The sequence below is a fragment of the Xenopus tropicalis genome, chromosome 1 (genome assembly GCF_000004195.4).
Source record: "Xenopus tropicalis strain Nigerian chromosome 1, UCB_Xtro_10.0, whole genome shotgun sequence".
NCBI classification, from domain to species: Eukaryota; Metazoa; Chordata; class Amphibia; order Anura; family Pipidae; genus Xenopus; species Xenopus tropicalis.
The window spans coordinates 185,365,162-185,374,080 of NC_030677.2; the positions used below are offsets into that span (position 1 = coordinate 185,365,162).

An 8,919-nucleotide genomic window follows, 5' to 3' on the forward strand; every position below is an offset into this window, starting at 1 on the left:
ATGCCTGTATAATTTAAGTGTTTATTGTTTATGGATGCCCATAAGGGTCCAATTGAAAATATAATATAATATATGCAATTTCTAGCTCTTGTATCCTTATAAAAGGATTGGGTTTATGACTTTAAAGCTTCTGCCCCTAACCATTACTGATGTGTGGCTACACCAGGTATTCACCAGACTACCTTTGTTTTGTTTTATTTTTTTTTATTTAGGACAATTTATGAAACTAAAAGTAAATATTCACGACCATTGTGACCTGGAGTAATTCTGTCTTCCAGAACTGAGCCCTGTAAGAGAAATAAACATTGTAAGTGCAAATAAAGCAATGAAATAAATAAATGCATTATAAATCAGAGGCTATGATCCCCATGTTGCCTGGCTCTGCTGTACAGCACAGGAAGAAACCCATATACAAGACATGCAAGGTACACAGTATCCCAATCCTGCCTTACTCCATAATAATGCCTTTAGCATATAAGCTTTATATAAGGAATTCCTGCAATAAGCAAACACTTTCCTCCTTACATGGGCTGTGTAGTGTTCTGCAGGGATGATAAAGGCAGTAAATGAAATAAAGCGACACAGTGTCTGCCTATGGTTTGTATGTGCTTTTGCAGTTCACACTCAGTAGTGTTGTTGCTGAAACAAAACCAAGCTCTGCTGGTGGAAATGGTGCATTTAAATTCCAAACATGTCAAAAGCTCATTAGATAGTCCCCATTACTGAAATGCAGAATGGCCAATTTTGCATTTCCCTGTTCCGACTAATGTATTGAAATCCTAAATGTGTCACATTTGATATACAAAGTGGGGATCAATTTCTGTAATATGGGAATTATCATACTATAACTCACGTTCTCGTTTAACCTTTATCCTACCGAATCAAAGGGCCCTGCGTGCAGCTCTGGCAGGGAGGGAGTTAAAACAACAACAACATTACAATGAGTTTAGATGGGTTTTTTTGTGCGCTATGTGAAAATAAATAGTAAATGTGGTCCTATTTCCCTTTTTACTTGTATGCTCTTTCCTCTAGTTGTTAAATGTTTTATAGCGCAAAATTGAATCAATGCAGAATTACTTTAAAATAAATATTTGACCCAAATAGATGTGATGTTATTATTAAGAATAAAAGAACTCTGCTCTGCAGAGATTTCCTTTATTTTACTATACATATATATATATGTTTTTCTTTTTTTTAAATACCTCTTCCTATCACAGTGACAGTTACATATTTATGTGACGGTTTCATGACCAAGCATTATCCCATCATCATTATCAAGCCCACAATATTCAGCACTAAATGGAAATAACATTCTTAATTCAAAGGACACATGACAACATATTATAAATGGAAATATATGACATATTTCCCCCAAAAATGATTTTATTGTTAAAAAAAAAATATAAAAAGAAAGAATTAAATGCAGGCAAAGTGCAAATTTCCCAGTAACCCGTGTGACCTGAAATGGAAACGGAATGCTATTCGTGAAGTTTAATTGATAATTCTGTATCTGTGTCATACCTCCCAGCCCATTAGATGCTGAAATCTCACCTGGTTAAGCGGGGCTGCACATTGGCCTCAGTGGCGGATACCTGATTATACGGCACAGCTGCTAATTTACCAAACGACCCTTACAGATGACTTGATGGACATGTCTCACTCTATTCATGCTGTAGCTAAGAGAATGTGCCGTATTCCTTCAGACGTCTTCCCCTCTACCCGCAGAATAAGAAATGGAAAATTAGTGAAGGTGTGTGGAGGAAGGGAGCAGAGCAATTAGTGCTTTCTGAGGGAAGGAGATGGAAAGCCCGGTGCCAGGGACTCGGTGGGCAGAAGGGCAGAGGCATGCTGGGCTCGTGGCACCCTCATGGAAAGTGCAGCAGCCGCTTGCAGCCAGCTTGCAGTCTCTACCTTCTCTCTCACGGGAGCCACACGATAAAGTTGGAAATATGACAGTTTAGCTGAAAGACATTTCCAATAATCTGAGGCTGTCATGTTGTTGGATCTTTCCCAGCCCCCAAAGCCCAGCAGGAGCTCCCATCCTTTCCTTACATCTTCTTCCTTAGCAGCAAGTGCCTTCATGAAATAAATGTCTGCCTTGGCTATTGTATAAGAGGTATATAAGGAGCACCATAAACTCACTCTGCTGCTGTATTGTATCACAAGCTGCCTGTCACGGATAATCCGGGGTAATCATCACTCCCTAGCACTTAATCACTGGCACAAAGTAACACATACACAATGGGAAATAAAGTTGCACAATATATATCTGGGGTGGGCAAGCCGTGGCCTCCAGATATTATTAAACTACGACTCCCAGAACCCACCGACAACTTTTGGCTGATAAATTATTATGTATAATATTGGGCCAGATACAATTTAGTCCGAAAAATCTCTCTCGCCCTCCCTCTATAGCTATAAAGGTTATAAAAAAAACCTCTCTCTCTCTATATATATATACACACACATGCACATTAAGAGGGCTTGTTGTATGAGACATTTGCTATAAGGAGTTTCTGCCCAATTTAGATTATTCTTTTGCAATAATAAGGAACAGAAAAGGTTGATACAGAGGCACAATTGCCCCCAAGCTGTGGCCTTGATATACAGTGCCTGTGGGTTTATTTATAGTGCGCTTGTGTGCTAGGGCAAGTGTGCGTGTGTATATTATCTGAAAAAATATCTCAGCAAGGAAGCAGAATAGTTCCCAAAAAAGAAAACTCTGATGGGAGAAAAAGAAAAGTTAATTGATGCCTTCAGGTCTATTCCAAATCTAATAGCAAACTGCATAATTATAACAAACACTGTATGATTCATCAAGCGAGATTAATTAATGGGAAATGATGTTTCTGTCTTTAGAGAGGCACAGTGCAACTGATGGGTGCTGGAGGTATCTGAACAGGCAGTAAAATTATGTTTAACCCAAACACAATTGGCCTGCAGTAAATGGGATTTGCGCTAACGTTCCGTGCCCACAATCACTGTGATTTGCAGGCTGATTAGGAATGGCACAATATTTAGTTAAAATATAGATACCCTCTGTCCGTCTGCTTTGTCTCAGCAATAATGCGTTCCATCAGTTTTTGTAACGTGTACAAAGAAATGAGGTTACTTGGATAATGCGGAGAGTAATTTAATGCCTATTCTGCTCCATAGCATGAACACACGGCTGTCCTCCCCTCTCTGCCATCCCCTGCCCCTAGCCTGGGCCTGTCTGCTTACTGTCAATAGGGGATGATGGATGTGAGCCCTGCACATTAGCTGGAGGATGCAGACACCTGCAGCCCAGTCCCCACGACCTGTAGCCTCAGCAAAGCCACCAGTTCTGCGCCAGATTAGCCCCATCCATCCAATGTCAATGGCTGTCTTGTTGAGAAAATCAGTGAGTAAACACGGCTGACAGAGAGGGGGCCCAGCTGATTACGCATACAAATAGACTGCAAACTCCTCCAGGAGAGACTGCCTACAGAGATGGCTTTCTTCAATTGACAGGGCTGCCTCTCCCAGGATCCTGTGTCCTGCTGTTCCTACTTTGTCCTCCATCAATCACACAATTGTGTCCGGGATGTTTTATAGAGTCTCTTAATATCCCTGCCTTCATCTCTATTCACTTAGAGAATGATCTGCCATAAGGTAAAATGCTTTCTACAGGATGTGCCTGGTGGAGCCAGAAACAAGGCCTGCTAAGGGCTGGCACTTTCTGCCCCCTGGCATCTCAGGAACAAGGACTTCACCAATTAGAGGCAATATATTCTATGAATATCAACCTAAAGTCTAGATTACTATAACGTTGATTTGTATAAACACATGCCATTTAGTCGTATTTGTATATACGTATAAACATAATAGTGTTGTAAATGATATTTTGTGATATCAGCGACTTTGACATTAACTTTATATATATATATATATTATACATAGTATATCCTAACATAGCAATATATATATGTATATGTGTGTGTGAGTTTGCATATACATATATACACACATTTAATGCCAGTCAGATGTCTTCATTATTATTATGGGATTAAAATATCGAACCATCGGAAGTAATCAGAATGTTGAGTGCGATATTTTAATAAAAGAATATAAATCTGTACACTCATCTAAATTGCATATCCCTATATATTTAGATTGTAAGCTCCTCGGGGCAGGGACCTCTATCCTCTCTTTGATTCTTAACTTATTGCAAGTGTACCTTTATTGTGTATTTATTATTATATTTTGTATTTATATATTATTTTAATAACCCCCTATTTGAATTAATCTATTCTACTGTACAGGGCTGCGTACATAAGTAGCACTTTACAAATAAAGATATACATACATACATATATATAGTGAGACAGAGTTGTACCATGGACTATTTGCTTTTGACCTGCACCCAGGGTATTGATTTTTTTTTGTTAAGGGTGTGCTTCTCCCTATATACCAATATATATTGGTATATATATATTGGAATATATTTATATTAAAATAAAACCACAAACAGGTTCTGCACTCATAATGGACCATATACCCTCCTTAGGACCAGCACACCATTAAATTCAAGAAATTTGTTTATTACACTATAGGATACACAGTTTTATGGTGTAATAAAGAATTTCCTGAATTTCACATTTAATGCAGCGCCAGTTTTTAAACTGATATATATACTTCACTTCAGAATCAGGGATGATAGTTTATTGTGCAAAATGTTTGCAGTGTTCTTGTTTGCTTTCCCTGAGGAAGATATTACAATGTAGTGATCAAAATGTTGGAATTGTTTTGTTGTTTTTTTTCACAATAAACTGAAATCACTGTTTAGGGTGGGTCTTTGATTCATTTTATGAATACTTTTACCTGCACCTAGATGAGTTGAATTCTTTAAGTGAGTGCTCCACTGTGTTTGTATTAAAAGAGTAAGAGCGTTTTATGGATTCAATGATTGTAAGCTCTTTGGGGCAGACAGGGCCCCCATACCATTGTGTATGGCAACTCCTAGCACTTACATATACTGTACCCTTCTTTGTGTTTGTATTCTGTAGCCCTGGTACTGTATAAATAAATACAATAAGATACAATATATATATGTATATCACATGTATATTATTTAAATATGTATATATACTTAAAATGAACAAAAAATCTACCAAATAATATTCACAAATATTGTGTGTTTAAAGGCAAGTGTAAGGGAAATGATTATCTCTGTGAAGGTGAAAGTACAATGAATGGTATCAATCTACTACAGAGGACATTTAACACAGCAGAGTTTATGGCTCCATTGTTTTAAAGGCCACAACGACAAATTAGCTAGCTACCTAATTATTCAGTAAGTCAATTAACAACTTAGTTATTGGAATATTTGCAGCATTCCAGCTTTAATGAGCATTATTTAGCTAATTGTCACACACACCTCCCGCAGAGCACAGCGAATTAGAGGGAATTGTGCAAACAGCTCATGTGGATTTACGAAGTGCAGTTAATGTACTTCCCGAGGATGCATGTTAAGCCCAATCTATTTGCATAACAAAAGAGAAAGTTAGGATTTATTATGGTGTTTCCACCTTATTTACAATCCCGATACTTCAGATAAACCATGTTTGTTTTGACCTGATTTAGTTTTATTGTTACGGTGGCCGCTGTGTTTGTGAGTCTGAATTTGCAATGAAATTGAAGGAACTATTTATTGGCTATTGGTATGAGAAAATAAAAGCCTGCCCTGCCCCATTCTGTATAATGATTATACCTAGAGGTTTTAATGAAGGGGCTCCTGTACCACATTATTAGCAATAAATCTCAGCCATTCTTTGTTGGTTAAAATCATTATGATCATCATTACTATCATTACTGAACTCATTATTCTTCTGTTCGTATCAGAGGAGATTTATGATAATCTCTTGCATCATGCCTGTGATAAAGAAGGTGTAAAGGTTTGATTAATAACAGCCTTCACATTTTAATACCACTCGCTTCCTAGCGGGTTTTTTCCTAAGAAAGGGCTGGGGTAATTAGGGAAGGTGTTTATGCCACTTAGCGAGGATGGACCCAATCAAACTCCCATGCATTATTGGCACTGTTAAAGATGGCAGTCTGGGCTGGAACACAGTCGTGGGAATTCTCTCCTAACCCCCCCTGCAATGCCAGGGTTAAACAGGGCAGGGTCAGCCATTCAACAACCTTATGTTTGAATTCTTCCATAAAACCCCTTTATTTACCGGCCCAGCGATTACACTAGATTTGACATTTGTGCCCATGACCGTGTTTTGTTGCAAGTAACAGCACATTCTGTGAATCATTTATTTACAAACTGTAGAATAACCTTCTTATCAACAACAAATGCTTAAGTCATTTATTATGCATCCAAACATGGCGAGATTGATTTATCAAATGTGAATATTGTTGGGGGGACTTCGATTGCAATCGCTACCATATTTCCCAAACCACGAATCGGGAAAAAATGGATTCATTAATTAACAAAAAAAACTCACATAGATTTTTAAAAATTCAGTTTTTGTAAAAAAATGAAAAAGTATCTAATTATAAAACACATTAGAACCCCAAGTTTATGTTTTGAAGGGAACCTCATGAATAAAGTGTAAATTCCAGGAAAATGTAAAATCCAGGAAGAAGAAAACACATCCTGCCTGTATGGGACTGGGGAAAACGGCACCAATAACATAAAATCAGGGTTCTACTGTAGCTTAGATGTTTAAATTACACCCCCATTGGCTTCTATAGAAGCTTGCCAGGTTTAAAAAACAAGAATCAGAAAAAAAATAGACTCATTAATTCAATAAAAAACTGAGTTGCCACAAAAATCACAGTTATCTATTAATGTTTAAAAATTTAGTTTTTTTAAAAAAAATAAAAAAACACAGTAGAACTCTAATTTTATTATTATTATTATTATTATTAATAACATTTATTTATAAAGCGCCAACATATTCCGCAGCGCTGTACAATAAGTGGGTTACATACATTGGACATACAGAGTAACATATAAAGCAATCAATAACCGATACAAGAGGTGAAGAGAGCCCTGCCCAAAAGAGCTTACAATCTAATATTAAGTTGAAATTCCAGGAAACCGTAGAATCCAAGAAAGACGATAATGTATCTTGCCTATATATGGAACTGGAAAAAAACTGCGTTAATTCAGGGGAAATAAATTGGGGCTGTACTGTAGCCTGAATGTTTAAAATACACCCCCATTGAATTCTATTGAAGCTCCCCAGGTTTTAGCTGCCAAATGTTTTCATTTGAATTTTTAAGATTTTTTTGATTAATAAATCTCGAAAATGAATACAACTGGAATGATAAAGTATTCAAATCAGCTATTTTTTGTCACAATTTTATGAAATAGAGGCAAAAGCTAGAGTTTAAATTTTATAATACATAGTAAAATAAATTTGCCCCATAGATTTAGCAGATTTAATGGGGCATCTAGTGCACGCAGGTCACACCATGATATCCATTTACCAAGCCGTGTAATGTGTATTTTGTAAACGTCATTACGTACATTTTCTGATACCTCAGTTCATATTTCACCCATTATCCAATATGGACACTTTCTGTAGAGCAAAATCATTATTTACTACCCATTACATATACAGTATATTTCCCCTGTTTTGCCAGAAACACTTTTTATACATCTTAAAACGTTTTGCAGACCTTTTCACCCCAATATTTCTTGTGCAGGTATGGGATTCATAATGCAGAAACCTGTTATCCAGAAAGCTTCAAATTAGGTAAAGGCTGTCTCCTATAGAGTACATTTTAATGAAATAATTCAAAATTAAAAACAATTTCCTTTTTCCTAGTGATAATAAACCAGTACCTTGTAGTTTATCCCAACTACGATATAATGAATCCTTATTGGAGGAAAAACAATCCTATTGGGTTTAATTAATGTTTAAATGTTTTTTTAGTAGACTTAACATATGGAGATACAAATTACAGAACGACCCCTTATCTGTAAAACCCCAGCTCCTGAGCATTCTGCATAACAGGTCCCATACCTGTATATTATAAACACATGTGTTTTACAAAATGACAGGTTATTTTATCAGCAGACAAATGTGGCAAAATGACAACAAAATGGGCAAGAGAGTATTTCACAGAAATGCCCATGACCCCCCTGTACCCACAGTGTTTTGCTTGGTGCAGTGCCTGCCTGGGGAACTGTGGTCATCAAAAGCCCTTCCATGCCAATGGCCACTCCTGAGTCTCTTCAACATGAATGTGCTGTTTAGAGTGGAACCTTGTGATGGCGAGCTGGTATCTACTGGCAGTGCTGATATAGTGAAGGAATTCACAAAGCTGTCTTTCATCTGTATAAGGCAAGAAAATTATATTCAAGGGGAAGTATAGCCTTTGAATAAGAAAAGATATATTGTAGAATTCTTGTAGCTGAAACAAGATGCCTATCATTTTGGTCTTCCAACTGATTAATTCTAACATTCAGCCATTTCTGTGGGAGACGTTGTGTCATGTCTCATTTTACTAAATCATTTGTTTTGATGACAGCATAAATCCTAGCTGGTGGGGTGGTTCTGTTACAGGTATGCTAAGGCGGGCGGCTCCTCCCATCTAGTGATACATGAACAAGAACTGGGCCGCATCTCCCAGAAATGGCAGAGCCGCTGCAAAGAGACAACTTGCCCAACCTTTCTACAAGAAGTGCTCCACTACCTAAATAATAGGGTTGATGTGAATTGACGCTAATTGTCCTAAAATCTGCGTTCAGATCTGCTCAGCATCTCTGAGACTGTGGGGCTGATTTACTAATATAGGTGCTAAATTGTACCAGTGCAGTTGCCCATATTAACCAATCAGCAGCCACTGTCTACCTCAAGTTATAAACCCACTGGCTATGGGCTGCACTGGGGAAGTTTAGGCACTATGTTAGCAAATCAGCCACAGTCTGAAGTCTGA

At 37.4% G+C, this 8,919-nt stretch overlaps 1 long non-coding RNA gene across 1 annotated transcript; it reads right to left on the bottom strand.

Annotated features, from left to right (window-relative positions):
• Positions 1-207: 207 nt before the first annotated feature.
• LOC101734782 lies at positions 208-2,338 on the bottom strand. The gene is made up of 2 exons (XR_208166.3): positions 1,552-2,338; positions 208-287 (listed from the first exon to the last, which is right to left on the bottom strand). It is a non-coding gene; the product is annotated as an uncharacterized LOC101734782 (long non-coding RNA).
• Between the last annotated feature and the right edge of the window lie 6,581 nt (positions 2,339-8,919).